General features: G+C 41.3%; 2 long non-coding RNA genes across 2 annotated transcripts; one reads left to right on the forward strand and one right to left on the reverse strand.

Moving 5' to 3' along the window:
* The first annotated feature begins 6,903 nt into the window (after window positions 1-6,903).
* On the forward strand, window positions 6,904-16,775 carry LOC146696373 (uncharacterized). The gene is made up of 3 exons (XR_014923241.1): window positions 6,904-7,239; window positions 12,702-12,798; window positions 15,999-16,775. It is a non-coding gene; the product is annotated as an uncharacterized LOC146696373 (long non-coding RNA).
* On the reverse strand, window positions 16,353-17,318 carry LOC146696374 (uncharacterized). Its single transcript, XR_014923234.1, has 2 exons — window positions 16,598-17,318; window positions 16,353-16,515 (listed from the first exon to the last, which is right to left on the reverse strand). It is a non-coding gene; the product is annotated as an uncharacterized LOC146696374 (long non-coding RNA).
* Between the last annotated feature and the right edge of the window lie 938 nt (window positions 17,319-18,256).

Consider the following 18,256-nt stretch of genomic DNA (forward strand, 5'->3'; position numbering starts at 1 on the left):
CTCTGGTATTCCCACGATTCTTACATTATTCCTCCTGGAGCGTGCCTCAAGATCTTCACATTTCTCATCTAACTTCTTTAACTCTGTAGACAAACACTCCACAGTGGCCTTGAGAGTGGCGATGGTGTCAGAGTGGTTTGAGGCACAGGCCTGCAGTTCAGTTAAAGTGTTATCATGCCTGGCCACATCGCTTTTTATGTCCGAAATTGAGGCCTGGATGCTCTGGTTCAAGGATGATATCTCGCCTCTTATGGTGGTAGAAATCTCTAATCTGCGAGTGTCCAGTGTAGCGCACAATTCAGACTTGATGGAATTTATCTCTGAACGTAAGCTAGTTATAGCGGTTAGTAGCGCTTTATTCGACGGCTCGCATTCATCCTTTTCCAGTGCAGGCGGGGGGGCACACCAGACCAGAGTCTGAAGAGGCTTCGAGGCCTACATCGCTCGCGTCGTTCTTCTTAAGTTTGGGCTTCACCATTGTCGAGAGGCTCCAAGAAATATATCCACAGTAATCAATGGAAATGTGCTATATAAATAAATTTGACCTTGAACTTTTTAGTTGTTTTATGTGTTTTACTGATAGGAATAGATAACCTGGACTTAAACTGGATATGTTTTGTTTTGAAACTGTCAGCTTTGTGTACAATAAATTCTTTTCTTCAGTTTTTAATGTCTGCCTTGTTTTTATTGTTGGATTGCATCCAAATTTCCCTTATGGAAATCACAAGTCGGAAACTACGGAGCCCCGCAGGGGACATGGGAGAAAAAAAAATTAAGACGGACTTTTGCGAGATCTCGCAAAACTTTTGCGAGATCTCGCAAAACAAACTCCGGCGAGATCTCGCAAAACTTTTAGCCGCATTCTTCGGACGCCGGCTCGAAGCCAACCGGGAGGTCGAGGCACGATGTGCCAGGAAAGCGGTGTTCCACCCGGCTGTAGTAGGTCGAGACCTACTACAGCCTTTTAGAATGCGGCTAAAAGTTTTGCGAGATCCCGAGTTTGTTTTGCGAGATCTCGCAAAAGTCCGTCTTAATTTTTTTTTCTCCCATGTCCCCTGCGGGGCTCCGTAGGAAACTTTATGAAGCGGCAGAAGCTTATAGAAAAGAATGCCTTTCAAAACACACAGATCACATGATCACAACTAAATCCAACGCTTTGGTGCACTTCACCCCAGTTTTAACTGATGAAACAGTTTTTCAGATAATTGTCTACATAGAATCACTGTCTGATGGATTAAAAACCTTACATCCTCTGTGGGTTTGCTGTGTAGGACGACATGTTGATAGCAGGTTGAAAAGCAAAAGATGCACAACATGGTCTACAGGTACTCCCAAATGGAAGGACCTGCTATCCATGTATGGATGGGGGCTCATCTCTGTTTATGCACCAAAGAAACCTCAAGAATTGTTTGTCTTTGGAGAGTAGGCACACCTGGTGAAACATGCCCCTACATCACTGATGCTGTGCTCCTTGAAGCGCACTCCAACCGGGGAAGGACTCAAGACAGGCAATAGAGTCTTGTTCAAATTAAGTTCCTTGTAATGAAAGGAGCAGTTCAAGACCATTCTATTTTTGCCATTGCGCTGGACCATGTGATGAAGTATTTACCATCTCTCTTTGCTCTTGGGAGGTAACATCCGGTTGCAGTTTGGCTACAACACCACAGCTTACCAGTTTTTCAATTTCTGCATTGTTTGCAGCACCCATTGCTTAGATGTTTCTCTATACTCTTATAGTTTGGCAATATTGCCTCTTGGATTGCTTGGAAAAATGGCATATCCTTTCTCCTCAACAAGGGTTTGGCATACCGGTACAGTATCTAAAGGGCTTTCTGATCCTCCTTGGACATTGTTACCTCCTTTTCACTTTTTTATGGTAGAATGTCAACTTGCCACTGTTTTTCAACACGCCTCTGAAGCTCAACAGATAGGGGGCTGCAGGAGGCACAGTTGCAGCTCTAGCTGTGACTCAAGAGTCTTTGCTGTGTCTTGCAGTGTCCAACCCTTGCAGCTGTCCCCCCTAGTGATTCAAAGTGCACAGGTTCTGCAGGGTTTATAAGGTGCAGCTGCGAAACTTGGCTGAAGGTTTGTAGGCGTAAATACTCGAGAAGTCTGTAGATTGCTTGAGGAAAGTAGCTGGATATGAATGTTGAGCTAAATCAAAACGCTAAGTAGTGAAGGCATGAAATATTTGCTAGTTCTCATGGAAAGGTCCTCAGGAGTGCCTGTTAATCCTAGCTGCTAAGCTGAAGATGAACGTAGCATGGTGCAGTCAGAGCCATCATGCAAGACAGCATAAGTGTCCAGTGTCATGTCTCCATGTTTCAGTAGGACTTTGATCACTTTAAGCAGAACACAGGAGAGGTCTGAAGGTTTGTCTAGTTGGAGGACTTCGGTGGCAGAGCTCACCAGGAAAGTACCTTCCTTCACACTCTTGATGTTGACCTCCTGTAGGATCCCGAGATGTTTGACTTGATGTATGGTGCACACTTTCTTCAGGTTGCACTGTACTGCTAGATGTGATCTTTCACATCACCAGCAATGTTGGTTTGTCTTAACCCAGTCTATGATTTGAACCTTATCAAAGGATTTGAATGTTAGTCCTCTGTATTGCAGTATGGACAGTAGGCTTTCAGTGGGCCTTTCTTGCTCTGAGCAGACGATTTGCAGTTCAGTAGCTCAATAGACTGCTTTGCCAGCAGATTCTCTGTGCCATGGAGTATAGTGGCTGTGCGTGTTACTGGCTTTGACTCTTTCAGGTGCTGATTTCTGGATGGTCCTCTCTCTGTCCTTTTGCTATAAACTTACCAAGTATCTAAATGTTTCCATGTTTTCAGCTTCAACCAGTCACATGTGTCTCCAAAACTCAAACCTCATTTCAGCTGGCAGCTTACTAAGGAGTCATGACACGTGAGAACCGCAAATCAGTTTCACTTAACCATCCAGACCAAGGGTCTTCAGCATACCAACAAGAGCACAAATCTGCAGCACAAAATTCGCAAAAGTCCCCACATCCCCACGACGGATATCTGGTGCATCCATGACACTTGCAATCTTTCTGTGAGTTTAACTGGTGGGGCTGGAATAGAAGGAGTTTTACATTCTCTTTTGTGCAGTTATGTATGATGGCTGGTATGCAAGGGAGGAATGAGGTTTATACTTGTTTTGTTTTGTTCTTTTGTTTGTTTGTTTTGTTTTACTCTTTTGCTTCGAGCTCTATCTACATGAGCTGCATGCTAAATGATCTTTTGTTAAAAGGCTTGGCATAATAAGCATGTGCTTCAGCCAGTACCTTTTTGATTAGCCACATCTCGTGCATTCTTACTTTGTGGTAGATCTTTATTCTGTATTCATTGAGAAATTTGAATGCTAATCAAATAAATAAATTTTTAAAAAAAATACTGGAATGATGTTATGATGGGTTTTTGTGCTGCTAAAGAATGGTGCTGGTCCCAGATGGTTGGTGGGTGCTTGAGTCTGATAATTGGGATGGACACTGGCAGCTAACTGCCCATACAGGCGAGACTTCTAACTCTACTGGATGATAGGTGGATGGATGAATGCTCACACTGTTGGGCATCACCTCAAATCTCTTGGAACCCTGACGGAGTAGGTACTAAAAAAGTACCAGGTATCAGGTACTATCACCTGGCTGGTGGCTGGTGTTTTTAGAGACACGGCTGCAGCCTTTCAGCTTGCAGCCGAACATACACACTACTAACAACAACACTCAAGACCCAATACAGCCTTTTAATACAGATGATCACTGATGCTACTCAGGTGTGTCCACCTTGCCGCAGCTGCACCACTGACCACACCCCGCCACATAAATATTAATGGAAGTGACTTGAGCCACATGCCTCTATGTCAAAGTTGCTAATGGTAGCATTATGTCCAGCAGTTCATGCAGCAAGTCCTCCGGCAGGCCAGGCAGCAAATCCTCCGGCGGAGGTGGCAGGTGATTGGTTGCAGTTGGTGAGTGAAGATGCAAAGTGTTAAGGAGAAAATCCTGTATAAGCGGATGAAGGGAACTCAGTAGCCAGGGGAGACCGGAAACCAAGCAATACTTCTCCTCAGGATGATCCAGCCACTTTTGGGTCCATTGTTTGGTCACATTGTTCTGTCATGATACGGCTGTGTGGCAGGCAGGATGTAGACCCAAATGCAGGACTCGAACTCAAAGTGTTAACCAAAGGAGGCTGCTTTATTGCACTTGCAAAACACCATGAAAAAACACTTGCAAAAAACAAACCAAAACTCGAAACTAAATGCTAACAGAGCTAGGGAACTCGGAAGGAAAAACGCATACACATAGGAGTGGTGAGGGGACGACGCGACACTGATAGAGAGAAACCCAGGGCTAGGAGCACCGCTGGGAGTAATAAGACATAACATTCAAGGGAAAACAAAACTAGACACGCTGACATGAGACACGGGACCGTCAAAGTAAAATGAGATGAACACAAGAAACACAAAGGAAGCACAGAGAACACCTAAACACTGGAAAAAACAACAACAAACCTGAAAACTCTAAATATTAATAAACACAAAACATGAACATGGAGTCACCAGACTCCAGACCATGACACTTTGAGCTCTACTTTCTACTGTCCTCTACAGTCATTTCATCATTGTTCATTAGCACGTCTTTGAAATTACCAGGTTTTATATCATGACAGTCATCACAATTTCGGCATCATTAAACTGTTCTTTGAGACCCTCTTCAATCTGGTGACAGATGCTGTTATAACTGATGTCTGATCCCTGGTGTCCAATCTGGTGACTATCGCCCTGTAGCCCTCACCTCAGTAGTGATGAAGTGTTTTGAACGCCTGGTCAGAGACTTCATCATTTCTTCACTACCAGACACACTGGACCCACTACAGTTCGCTTACCGTCCAAATCGTTCCACAGACGATGCCATCTCTCATCTCCTCCACACATCACTCACTCACTTGGACATTAGAAGGGGGAATTATGTTAAAATGCTCTTCATAGACTACAGCTCTGCATTTAACACCATAATTCCCTCCACACTCACCACCAAGCTGGAGCATCTGGGACTCAGCTCATCTATGTGTCAGTGGATCTCCAACTTCCTAACTGGCAGACCACAGGCAGTAAGGATGGGCGGACATGTCTCAGCCTCCACCACTCTCAGCACTGGAGCCCCCCAGGGGTGTGTTCTGAGCCCCCTGCTGTACTCTCTGTACACATATGACTGCGTGGCCACTACCAGCTCCACCACCATCATCAAGTTTGCTGACGACACCGTCGTGGTGGGCCTGATCTCTGATAACAACGAGACGGCCTACCTGAAGGAGATTAGGAATCTGGAGAACTGGTGCCAGAGGAACAACCTCCTTCTAAACGTCAGTAAGACAAAGGAGCTGATAGTGGACTTCAGCACTAAGCAGGAGAGGAACTACCAGACCCCCGTCATCAACGAGTGCCCAGTGGAGAGAGTGGACAGCTTCAAATACCTCGGAGTTCACATCACGCAGGACCTGTCATGGTCCTGTCACATCAACTCCGTGGTGAAAAAGGCCCGTCAGCGTCTCTACCACCTCAGACGCTTGAGAGACTTCCAACTGCCCTCCAAGGTGCTCAGGAACTTTTACTCGTGCACCATAGAGAGCATCCTGACGGGAAACATCTTAACCTGGTTCGGGAACAGCACCATGCAGGACAGACGAGCTCTACAGAGGGTTGTGCGGTCAGCTGAGCGCACCATCCGCTCCAAGCTCCCTGACCTGCACTCAATCTACAGCAGGCGGTGCTGGACCAAGGCCAGGAAGATCGTGAAGGACCTCAGCCATCCCAACAACGGACTGTTCTCTCTGTTGAGGTCAGGAAAGCGATTCCGCTCCCTGAAGACCAACACAGAGAGACTGAGGAGGAGCTTCTTCCCGCAGGCGATACGGTCTCTCAATCACACCACCACACAGTACTGACCCACACATATAGTTCTTACACACACACTGGACATTCTGGACATTGTTTTCACTTCATCACTTAAATCACTGCTGCTGTTATTGTGTATATATTTATTTATACTTCTTGTGTATTTTGTTCATACATTCTTATATAGTTCTATATTGTGTATTTTGTTGTACAGTTATTTTATTTTCAATTTAATTTATATATTTTATCTTATTCTTTCCCAGTGTGTTGTACAGTTATTTCATTTTTAACCTTAATTTATATTTTATTCCTTCCTAGTTAAATTTACCCTTTTTAATTTTTCATATTTATTTCCTATCTTATTCATAGCCTTTTCCTTTTTTGTTTTCTTTAGGTCACGAGCAGTTGTCAAAGCATTTCACTACATATCGTACTGTGTATGACTGTGTACGTGACAAATAAAAATTTGAATTTGAATTTGGTCCATGTGAATCTGAAGAAGAAACACTCAGTGCATCATGGGAATCCCTTAGCAGCCTACACCTATTGCAGCATAACTAAGGGAGGATTCAGGGTCACCTGATCCAGCTCTAACTATATGCTTCAGAAAGGAAAGTTTTAAGACTAATCTTAAAATAGAGATAGTGTCTGTCTCCCAAATCCAAACTGGAAGCTGGTTCCATGGAAGAGGGGCCTGAAAACTGAAGAACTCTCCCTCCCATTCTACTTTTAAATACTCTAGGAACAAAAAGTAAGCTTGCAATGCGAGAGGGAAGTGTTCTAATGGGGTGATTCGGTACTATAAGGTCATTAAGATAAGATGGGGCCTTATTATTTAAGACCTGGTATGCAAAAAGCAGGATTTTGAATTCAATTCTGGATTTAACAGGGAGTCAATGGAGGGAAGCCAATATCGGAGAAATTTGCTCTCTCTTTCTAGTCCCTGCCAGTACTCTTGCTGCAGCATTTTGGATTAACTGAAGGCTTGTCAGGGAGTTTTAGGACATCCTGATAATAATGAATTACAGTCGTCCAGCCTAGAAGTAATAAATGCATGAACTATGTAACCCACCTAAAATTGCATCATGAAATTAACTGCAGTTCCCAAAGAATGTCAGTAGGTGGCACTCTGAGATTGTGTAGTGCTTGTGAACTTGAATCGTTATCGCGAAGGAGAACAACGTTAAGGCTACAAATGCTGGTCGGAGCAACTCACCAGGAAGTTTTCCCTATTTCTTGTAAAAAAAAATGGATTTTACTCTTCCGCTTGTTGGGAAATGCGGACATTTTTGGTTGATGCCGATGTACCTCTTTTATGATCCCTGTTCATTTCCGGTGAGTTGACTCACTACGTTAGCATAGCAAGCTAATCGTTAGTTAAGTGTAGTGTAAATTCTATGTGTTTTTTAAGTGCTGTATTATCTTTGATACTCTAAGCCAATCGGAGATGTTTTTTTCTGAAAGCTAGGAAGTAAGTTTTATTTCCTGTAAGGAGATGATAATCAATCAATGATAATCAATGATATAAGTGACCATTTACCAGTCTTTGCATCTTATAATTTCCATTATAAAATTAACAGAAATGAACACAAGATTATTTACAAAAGAATTCGAACAGAGAAGACATTTAACTGTCTTAAAAATTAACTTTTAAAGCAAGAAACTTCTTCATGTTCATGTTTATGAACACGAAGAAGTTAATAAACCTTATGAAGCATTTTTAAGAACACATTAAACACACATTAGTAACACATTACTTGGTAAAAACTGCCAGGTGATTGAAATCAACAGGAAACACAACTATGCAGGAAGACCATGGATGACTAAAGGACTGCAAAATGCCAGGAAAAAAAGAACACCCTATATCTTATATATATATATAATATTTTATTAAAAGGTTAGAACACAATAAAGAAAACACAAAAGGTATATGGAATGTCATAAACAGTACAATCAAAAATGAATCAAGGAACAATGATTACCCTGGGTACTTTATAGAAGGGACAAAAAGCATTAACAAAATGAAAGAGAAAGCAAATGGTTTTAATGAATTCTTCGTAAATATGGGGCCAAAACTGGCAGAGGAAATAAAGGCCGATGGAATAGAAAGGAACACTGGTGAAAATATTGAAAGGAATAGAAGCTCAGTGTTTCTAAGAGCAGTGGAAGAGAATGAAATATATGACATCGTTAGAGGACTTAAGAACAAAACCAGTACAGATTGGAATGACATTGATGTTGTAACAGTAAGAGAGTTGCTGATTATTTATGGTATTGGAAAACCGTTAAAATACGTTTTCAACTTGTCTTTTCAAAAAGGTTTTTTTCCTGAAAAAATGAAAGTTGTTCAAGTTATTCCAATTTACAAAACAGGTAAAAAGCATCACTTTGCAAATTATAGACCAGTGACTATTTATAAAAAGTTTATAAAAATTTATAAAAAGATTTGACAGTTTTGTGGACAAATGTGAATTGCCTACATAATAAGAAGTACACACTTGGAGTTTTTTTAAATTAAAAAAACTGTTCAATACCAGGGCTGCCACGATTAGTCGACTAGTCACAATTACATCGATTATCAAAATCGTCGAAGACTAATTTAATAGTCGACGCGTCGTTTGAAGCTTTGTAAGATCCCAAAAGACACAGGAATAAGTAGTAGGATTTAAGAGTGTAATAACGGACTGAAACAGAAGATTCCAAAAATGGCAGCAGCTAGTTAGTTTTAATATTACTCTTATTATTCTTTCTGGGTCACAAAATAAATGTTTAACATATTTCAGGAGAGAATGTAGCTGTGTAAACCTCAAATATGTGCTCAGTTTATCAAGACACCACATATTTTCAAAAGCGCCCCGACATTTTCGGAGACGTCTGTTACCCACTAGCTCGATAGCTAGCCGGGGTTCAAGGCTCGCTAGAGCCGGTGAGAACACCAGACTCCTGGCAAACCATTTTCAAACCCACCGCCGTCTTTCGCTACTCAGGTTAAACATGATATCCAAGTCACTTAGATAACTTAAAAATGTTATTGTTTGGCTTTTTTCAGTATTTTATTTGTTCCTGAGTAAATTGGTTTGGCTGAGATTAAAGTTATAGTTTTTACACAGCTGAATAAACGTCAAGCAGACAGCTGATTATCAGAAGTGTGAGATGCTTGAGAATTTACTCCGGTGCCCTGTTATATTTTAGATAGCAAGGAGCAGACGGCTGAGTTTATTAAACTTCACCGAAACAATCTGCAAATTTAATTAAAATTTAATAAACTATCATCTTGTCTTTATTTTTTAGTTAGCACATACACTTAAAGCTGTAAGCTAATGATAGTTATATTAGAGCAGATGCATGCTGGTGCAGTAAGCTCTGTGTTGCATGATCTGATTAGTGGACTAATCGCAAAAATAATCGGTGACTAGTCGACTATCAAAATAAACGTTTGTGGCAGCCCTATTCGATACTGTCAGTCATGAAATTCTAATAAAAAAAATGGAAAGTATGGGTTTAGGGGAGTGGTTTTGGACTGATAAAAAGCTATGTAGTGAATATGCAACAATATGTACAAATAAATGAGTAGGAATCTAAATTGATGGATGTTGCTTGTGACATACCTCAAAGATCAGTATTAGGTCCAAAAGAATTCATGGATTCTTTATTGTCATTCGCATCACATGTTTACATGAGGTGTAACGAAAATTACGTGCACGTGGTCCCGGAGCGAAAGAAACAGAGTAACGAAGAAACAGAATAAAAAGAAAACAGAATAACAAGTAATAAGTATTTCAAATAAATTAAGTGCAGCAACCTGAGTATTATAAATGCAAGTATTAAAATAATACAAATAAAATAAATAGAGTGCAACAACCTGAGTACCAGTATGGAGTATAGATATAGAAATGTAGGTATAAATACTTTAGCAGCAAATGGCATGATGTCTAGCATTGATAAAGTGACGATGTCAGTAGTGATTAGGTGCTACAATAACAGTTCTTGTCCATTATTGACTGAGAAGTCTCACAGTTTCTGGAATGAAGCTGTTTCTCTGTCTGGTGGTTTTGCATTTAATGCTCCTGAGCCTCCTGCCTGGGGGGCAGAAGGTTTATTATGTATAAAAATTATATTTGCCAAGTATCGAAGATTCTAAAGTTTGTAATATTTGCAGATGACACAAATATATTTTGTTCAGGTGTGGAATTGCCACAGGTTTTGGAGGTGATCACACAGGGATTAAAGATATTAAAGAAGTGGTTTGATATAAATAAATTATCATTAAATCTAGATAAAAGCTAATTTATGTTATTTGGAAACCATAAGAAAAATATCGAAGTAGAAATATGTGTTGACAATGTATATTTAGAAAGAGTAAATGAAATAAAATTTCTTGGTGTGATCATTGACCACCATCATTGTTAGGGGGAAATTGGAAAGGAGGCATTGCCGTTCTGGGGAAAACAAAGCAAATCTTGGATCAGAAAGCACTTCACATATTATACTGTGCTTCACTACTACCATATATGAGCTATTGTGTAGAGGTCTGGGGAAACACATGCAGAAGTAATACACAAACAATAACTATAATGCAGAAAAGGGCCATTAGAATAATAAATAATGCAGGGTACAGGGAACATACAAATGCACTCTTTATCAAAATGCATGAAATTCCAAGACTTGGTGAAGTTTGAAACAACGCAAATAATATATAAAGCAAGAAATAAAATGCTTCCAAAAGACATCTGTAAATTGTTTATAGAAAGAGAAGGGGGGTATAACTTAAGAGGAAAATGGAATTTAAAAATACAAAGTCCTAGAACGACAAAGTATGTCTATCTCAATAGCGGGAGTTAAATTACGGAACAGTCAGAACAGAACAAATAAAAGAAAGTAACAACATAAACTAGGGCTGGGCGATATGGCCTAAAATTCATATCGCGATATAATTTGAAGCATGTGCAGTAACGATATATATCGCGATATATTCTTTTCTTCTGTATAACGTATTTTCCGCACTATAAGGCACTTAAAATCCTTTAATTTTCTCAAAAATCGAGAGTGTGCCTTATGTATGAATTCTGGTTGTGCTTACGGACCTCGAACCGATTTTGGCGTGCAGAAATCTGTTAAAAAATGTTTTAGTACAACTTTGTTAAGCCGCACTGCTTGATGGATTGTCAGAGCATTACAGCTGCCGTAGTGAGGAGCCTCGCGGAGTAATCTGGGTCCAAAACTCCGTCTGCTTCAGGTCCCAAAGTCAAAGGAACACTGAGAGTTAAAAACGGTCTAAATTCTTTCATCTTTAATAAAATTATCAGCGTTGCTGCTTTATCAGGTGTAACAATTAAGTTTAACATCCATGCGTCCATGAAAACAGAAGTTATTACATTTAACGGAGTTAGAAGTTAACAGGAAGTTAGCTCGCTAGTTTACACCTAAACATGACATACCATGTTCTGACTGAGAGATTTTTGAAACTAATTCAAACGTACAGCTCTGCTACCACTTCCAACATAAATGAAAACAGGAAACTAAACAGCAGTGGCGTTTGTAGGGTTACTGAAGTTGGACTACCTGGTATATAATGTTGTGCTACGTGATTGCTAGCGACACAGCTATTTAAGCATAACATTAGCACAGTGAAGGATGAAGGATGAACGCCAACTTTTTTTTATCACTCATTAAAACTTAACGTGAGGGATTCTGGTGGTCAGGGACAAATGCAATCGCATAGCAGGATGCTATACACGGGCCAAACTTCAGTCAGGAGAACAACTAAGATTATTCATCCACAATACGAGGTTAGTTATTAATATACTGCAACAACATGAGAATAGAACAGCTGCGAGAGAATTCAACATTAATGAATCAATGTTACGGAAGTGGAGGAAGCGCAGTTTTTGGCTTTCCCCATATTTCAAAAGTGCTTCATCTCTTTGCTATGACTGTCGCCCGGCATAATTTGCAGATGATAATGGTTGTAGCCGCTGCGATGCTTTCAACCAAAACAGGCGCAGTTTGATGACATCATCAACATGCGCCATCGCGATAGAGTGATATAGTCAAAATCTCTATCGTTGGCCAAAATTATATCGTTTATCGTTTATATCACCCACCCCTAACATAAACCAGTTTAAAATAAAATATAAAAAACAAATCTTAAACAAATATAAGAATGAAGAAAACGGGGTAAACCCAGGACCGTAATTGAAGTGATGTTTTGGTTTGTTTGTTTCATTATTTGTGAATCTAATTTACATATTCTGTCTTTATTTATATGAAAGAAATGATATTGTCATTTTTTTGTTTGTTTTGCTGTTGTTTCATTTGTTTGTTTGTTTAATTTAAGACTAAAAGAAAATTAAATGAATGAGATGTAAAATTTGAGGGGGTAGGGGCAAATAAGTGTATACTTCTGCCTACTCCTTTTCAAACAAAAGAATTGAATGATATTATGTAATGATGGTGAATGTACATGTTTGAAATAAAAATGAACTGAAGTGAAATAAATATGACCAGTCTTTGAATAAATAGTACTGCGACCACGTTTTGTACTTCTCTCGTGCATCGATGAGGTGCATTCTCACAATTCAGTAAGCGCTGGATTATTGTTACTGCTGTTCACAAAAGAGGAGATGTGAGTTAATTTTGTGTGATAAGTGCCTATGGAAACCGTTTTAAGGTTCTTTAATTCTGTTATTATCGATTGCATTAAGTTGTCATTTACGAAAATGAGAGGTGTATGGTCACTAGTGTTGATTAAGTTGTTTTATAATATTAATGCAAAATGTGTTCACTGCCCTGTGCAGGTTGGTCTTTTTGTTGGAGTGTGAAATTGTGCGAGTGAGACCAGTAAATTCACCTGCAGCGAGCCAGGATTCAGGATCCCAGCTGCGATGGAGGAAGGTTTGCAGCCTACTTAGAAGTGACAGACGCGTTACTTCCTGACAGATAAGCTTATGAGATCTCAAAACAATACACTGCCTGGGTAGTACTACTAACATTAACACTATCCACACACACTTCACACACCTGAATAGAAAAGACTGAAAAGAACTCTGAACTTAGTACACAGGCTGACAAACATGGACTATTGGAATTTTCTCATTGTGAATTGTTGAATGACTATTTATGGTTTTGTTTAAATAAATGTTAACTGTTCTTTTAGCTGTGTGTCACGTGCTCCTTAGTCGATTTCTAGAGAACATAAACCCAAGATCCTAACTTCCTCTACGTTCTGTAGTGGTAAAGTATCATGTGTTACAACTAGGTTTTTAGCGTCACGTTGAGACAGGATATTCCTCATTTCAGAGATATTGCACAAATGGAAGAAAGCAGTCCTACATATTTGTTTAATATGTGCATTGAAGGACATATCCTGGTCAAAAATTACTCCAAAATTACTTTCCTGCAACCAGGAAAGAAATTACTAGCCAGGGAGACGTGGCTAGTCGTTGCTCCATTATTTATTCCAATTCAAGCTCATGCAGTCTTTTGTTACTTTATAGTAGTACAACTGTGTATTTACTTTTTCCAAAAATAGCTCACATTATGATGATGATGATGAAGCTTTATTCGTCACTTGCAGTTGCCTGCAGCAAAATTGGACCCCTTCTGACCATACATACATTACACAAACATCACATTGGGGAGACAGGTCAGAACAGGGAGCTTACAGAAAAACAGTGAAATGTACAACACAATAGGGGAGTGGAGGAGGAAAAAAGAGAACTCTACTCAGACTGAGCTCCTGGTAGGGGATCAGTATGAGAACAGAAAACAAAAATTCCTCAGCACAAAAAGCACATGAATCTTCACACTGTAACACCATGAAAACACATGACAAGCAACAGGGATGGGTAAATGGGGTGAGAGGTCGCCAGTGTAGACAGCAGCATGATTCCACGCTGGCCCGGTCAATCGCCGTCTGCATCGGGTGGGTGCAACCATTGGAGGCGTTTGGAGGGGGGAGAGTGTACATCTGCGTCAGTGTACGTGTGTGTGTCCTGTTCAACTTGAGAGAGAGTGTCCTTTTACCTGGTTAAGCAAAGTCAACAGTCCTGATCCGACGCAGGTGTCCTTGAAGGATACGATCAGAGAGAATTTCTTGTTCAGGAGCCAAATGAGTGAAGGAGATGATTGTTTGGGTTAATGTGAACAACTGCATGCAATTTCACAGTTGGTCTAATGTCCATCACTGGTCACTTGATCTGTCAATTTCCCATTGCAGAGCCGTGAGCTTCTCTAAGATCTTATCCATATTGCGTTCAATAAACGCAGTGTGAGTACTCAGAGATTGCCCATCGTCAATCACGTCGGCCAGCCTTGTGGGACTGCTTTCTTTGTTTTCGATAAGCCAGGTTCAAGCCAGCTCCGATCAGCCAGAACTCTGTTATCATGGTTCCAAATGGGTAGATCTCGTTCAACGTCCTCTATTGAGAGTGTCGCCAGACACACGACGCAACCGACCATCAAGTATCCGGCAGCAAGGGGCTCTGCAGGACAATCAGGCTCTCCCGAGCCCAGGCTTCTCATCAAAAATAGGGTGTCAATTTCGTTAAGGGACCAGTTGATCAAATTCATAATTCTTTAGGTCTTAGAGAACAAGACTGAGAGACTCTCTGAGGGTTAGAAAGTTACACGAGAATACACAAGGACATGAGAAGCCAAGCAGGAAAGATAAGGGAAGGGAGAGAGAAAAGATGCAACTGCTTCCGTCAAGAGCGAGATAGGATTTCACATATTCTCAATACGTGTTCCGTTATCAGATAGACAAAGAGAATGAACATATTCCACTGTCATAGACAAAGCCGATTTTCTTATGAAACTCGCTTCAAAATGAATGCTAAAAAGATAATCCATGAATTTCGAAAGATTCCGAAAGAATGGTGTAATCACTACCATCTTGATATGTGCACTGAATTTAAGTAAATACTTTATGGCAGAAAACAAACAACTAAAACAACACACTATAAAGGTGGAGCCGATCAGTAACATTACAGAACGTTGAATTTACTAGACTAAACAATGTTTCTGTGCTTTCAGTTTCTGACCTTAATAACTAATCTATGCAATATATCGGGTGTGACTGCTTTTATTTTCTATTTCTGGTACAATACTAGCCTGCAAGCAGGAAAGAAATGATAAGGCAGGGAGTACATGTAACATTATGAGAAAACAGTGCTGAGCATGCTTCTGACTACTAACAACAGGCCAAACCATGGTCTCACACTGCCACCTACTGGTACAAAAATGGAGCATCAGCTACAAATATCCCAGACTAGTTACCAGGTCTATAGTTAAAACTAGTTAATTTAGAGGATTTTCAAAAGAAAATATCACTTACATTTAAAGTAAAATAGCTGAAATATAAGTTAATTCACATAAATGTGATTAGACGTTAGTGGCTATCACACACACACACGTTCATACTGTTGCTCTTTGATTAGATAACTCTATGGCTGCTGTCAATATACAGGCGAAGCTTACGGGTTATGCAGCCAACTTTGTAAGTTGGAACATTAAGTCTATGAATCACCCTGTTAAGCACAAAAAGGTGCTTACACAACTGAAAAAATCTGCTATGTCTTTTCCACAGGGGACTCACCTTTGTATAGCAGACCGATATAGATTGAAGACTGGTTGGGTTGGCCAAATAGTCCATTCCAACTTTAACTCTAAGACAGAGGGGTGGCCATCCTTATGGGTAAAAACGTCCCATTTCCTGTATCAACCATTTTATCTGATCCTATGGGTCCTTATTATGGGTCCGTATTACTGTGGTTGGCCAACATTATGGACTTTATGGACAACTTTATGAACTGATTTAAGCCAACATTTACGCCCCCAAATGGGATGATGAAACCTTAATTGTCTATTAATTCTCGTGAATTCTGGATATGACAACACACAATCTCATTTTAGCCGGAGGTACAAGCTGTGTGCTCTCTAACCTAGAAAGAAGCTCTAATAAGGATACTCATCCAGGGCATGCTCCGACTATATTCCTGTCCACAAAATGTTCTATTGGATAAATTCATTTGTCACTGATAAATGTCCTCTTCCACTTATTGAAACTTGCAATTATCAATCTATTGTTATTTCAGATCATACCCCCCTATTGATGAGATGGGGGTTGGATGCCTCACTGCCCTCCGCCTCTGGCAGTGGCCCTTTCTACTAAGGAGGCAAGAGTTCTGCATGTCCTGGTGACCCTCCACCTGTTTCACAGGTGGGTGCAGCCTGATCTATCTAGTGAAAGTCTAGACAGACCAGACCAGCTCAACCACACAGACACTTCCTACCTGTTTTTAGGACAAAAGCAGAGTATGCAATATGTGGGACAAACAAACACACACACACACAAATGGCAAATGTGAGATCATGGGAATCTAAGCAGCTTGAACCGAAAGTGACTAAAAATTGTCAAGGCTGAGCAGGACTCAAGCGCAGACTACGAATCACAATAAACATTTTTTTTATTTACATGACACAGAGTGCACTATATACAAGTGGGGAGAAGGGGTCCAGCGAATCCAGAGGTCCATGGAGGGTGGGGGGCTCCACAGGCTCACTGCAACTGCCACACTCACGAACAGGGTCTCAAGGCGGGGCACGGAAAATCTATATACAAGGACAAAATGTTAAATGCCAAGCAAAGCACAAAGAGAAATCAAAATATTTCCAAAGCTAGAATTGCACTAACGAATGTTACACAGTAGTCCAGCGACAAAGGGCTCCAAGCAACTGCCTTCAGAAGTGGCTGGTAAACAGGATGATGAACCTCAGGTGAGAAATTGCTTGCAGGTGTGAGGACAGCAACCGGGAGCCCATGATTAGGTCCACCCAGGCATCGCGTTGTGAGCAGGGAAGCAAGAAAGAAAGTGAGAGAAACAAAAACAAATACATATACATGTAGCGTAACTGGACCATGACAGTAATATTTCAGTTTGATCAACCAGCTCAACAAGTTCAATTACTTTCTTTCAAGCTGCTTACACTACATTGACTTTTGTTTTTACACAATCTCAGAAGAGGAGAGCCACTGAGGGAACGCCTTCCGCCCTCCGACGCCTCCACCGTGACCTCCACTTCTGAGAGGAATTGCCCACAGATCAAGCATGGAGTGTGCCTGAATGGACATACAGAACTCCAAGGTTCGGCCCAGTGTTGAGGGTTTTCCCAAAGGAGAGGGCCCGGCGGGCGGTGCCTCACAGCCCTCTGCCTCTGGGAGTGGCCCCTTTCTACTAAGGAGGCAAGAGGTGGCCAGGAGTCTGTCAGCGAGTTCTGCATGTCCTGGTGACCCTCCACCTGTTTCACAGGTGGGTGCAGCCTGATCTATCTAGTGAAAGTCTAGACAGACCAGACCAGCTCAACCACACAGACACTTCCTACCTGATTTGAGGACAAAAGCAGAGTATGCAATATGTGGGACACGCACACACACACACACACACACACACACACACACACACACACACACACACACAGATCAGTTGAAAGGGACAGAAGAAATGGCAAAAGTGAGAATATCTCACACACACACAACAGAGGGGGAAGAGATAGAGAAATTGGCAAATGTGAGATCATGCTAAGCAGCTTGAACTGAAAGTGACTGGAAATGTTTACGTTAGATCAGCCACCCATCCATTCTCTGCTGTGTTTCTTTTCCAGTGTCACAGGGCAGCTCGAGCCTATCCCAGCTATCTTAGGGCGAGAAGCAGGGTGCACCCTCGACAGGTCACCAGTCTGTTACAGGGCTAACACATAGATGCAGAAAACCATTCGCACCTATCACCAATTTATACTCTTCAATTACCTATTGCCACTAACTGCAGGTTGTTGGACTGTGGCAGGAAGCCGGAGTACAAGGAAAGAACCCACGCAAAAACAGGAAGAACATGCAAACTCCACACAGAGCGACGGTAGAGCTGAACTCAAGACCTTCTTCCTGTGCGGTAACGGTGCTAACCACTGTGCCGCCCGCGTGTGAGCAACCGTCTCCCAGAAATTTAAAAAAGTTCAGTTACTTTCTTTCAAGCTGCTTACACTACATTGACTTTTGTGTTTACACAATCTCAGAAGAGGAGAGCCACTGAGGGAACGCCTTCCGCCCTCCGACGCCTCCAACGTGACCTCCACTTCTGAGAGGAATTGCCCACAGATCAAGCATGGAGTGTGCCTGAATGGACATACAGAACTCCAAGGTTCGGCCCAGTGTTGAGGGTTTTCCCAAAGGAGAGGGCCTGGCGGGCGGTGCCTCACAGCCCTCCGCCTCTGGGAGTGGCCCCTTTCTACTAAGGAGGCAAGAGGTGGCCAGGAGTCTGTCAGCGAGTTCTGCATGTCCTGGTGACCCTCCACCTGT

Source organism: Copadichromis virginalis, linkage group LG12, assembly GCF_057382275.1.
Source record: "Copadichromis virginalis isolate Kocher_CV1m ecotype Utaka linkage group LG12, C_Virginalis_male_GT1.1, whole genome shotgun sequence".
Taxonomy (NCBI): domain Eukaryota; kingdom Metazoa; phylum Chordata; class Actinopteri; order Cichliformes; family Cichlidae; genus Copadichromis; species Copadichromis virginalis.